Here is a 606-nt window from a genome sequence, read left to right as displayed (position 1 = left end):
GAAAAATATACGTTTTTAATAATTTAGAATGTTTATTGTAGCTCTGTGGATTTTTTTCATTTTTTTAAACTTTTTATTGTCTTGAGTTAGTGTATTCTAACAGTCTGAGACAGGTCCATTCACAGATGCAAATGGCCCTGCCTTGTGATCTGATCTATTTTAGTATTTTTCTCTGTAGACAGATTATCTTAGCCCAACATAATATACCTAAGAGGCACTGAGTTACAGGGAAAAAATATTTCATAGCATTTCTGAAGATGTATTTTCTTTTTTTTTTTTAATCATATTCCTTCTTACATGTACCAGAATCTCATATCAGCAATGAGTTCTGGGTTGCAAAAGAGGATTTACTGTTTGCACCTGTCTGTAAGGCTTTGTTACAAATTAAACACACACACAAGTGTTCTGAAGATGTATTTTCGTTTTGTATTTATACATAATCTCTCATGCTCTATTGTTTTATAATAGCAAGAACTGTTGTTCTGTGTATATGACTTTTAAAAAATCATCTCACTTTTCTTCCCAAAGCCCTGGCATATTCCTTAAACCATTTAGAAGATAACTCAAAGTCTTTTCTTTTTTGGAGGGGGGTGGATTCATGGACAG

At 32.3% G+C, this 606-nt stretch overlaps 1 non-coding gene across 1 annotated transcript; it reads right to left on the bottom strand.

Annotated features, from left to right (window-relative positions):
• Positions 1-282: 282 nt before the first annotated feature.
• Positions 283-405, bottom strand: LOC122117409. Its single transcript, XR_006149153.1, has one exon. It is a non-coding gene; the product is annotated as a small nucleolar RNA SNORA40 (small nucleolar RNA).
• Positions 406-606: the final 201 nt, after the last annotated feature.

The sequence above is a fragment of the Dipodomys spectabilis genome, unplaced genomic scaffold (genome assembly GCF_019054845.1).
Source record: "Dipodomys spectabilis isolate Male_0828 unplaced genomic scaffold, ASM1905484v1 ptg000140l, whole genome shotgun sequence".
NCBI lineage: Eukaryota > Metazoa > Chordata > Mammalia > Rodentia > Heteromyidae > Dipodomys > Dipodomys spectabilis.
This window is presented reverse-complemented; position numbering and strand designations above follow the sequence as displayed.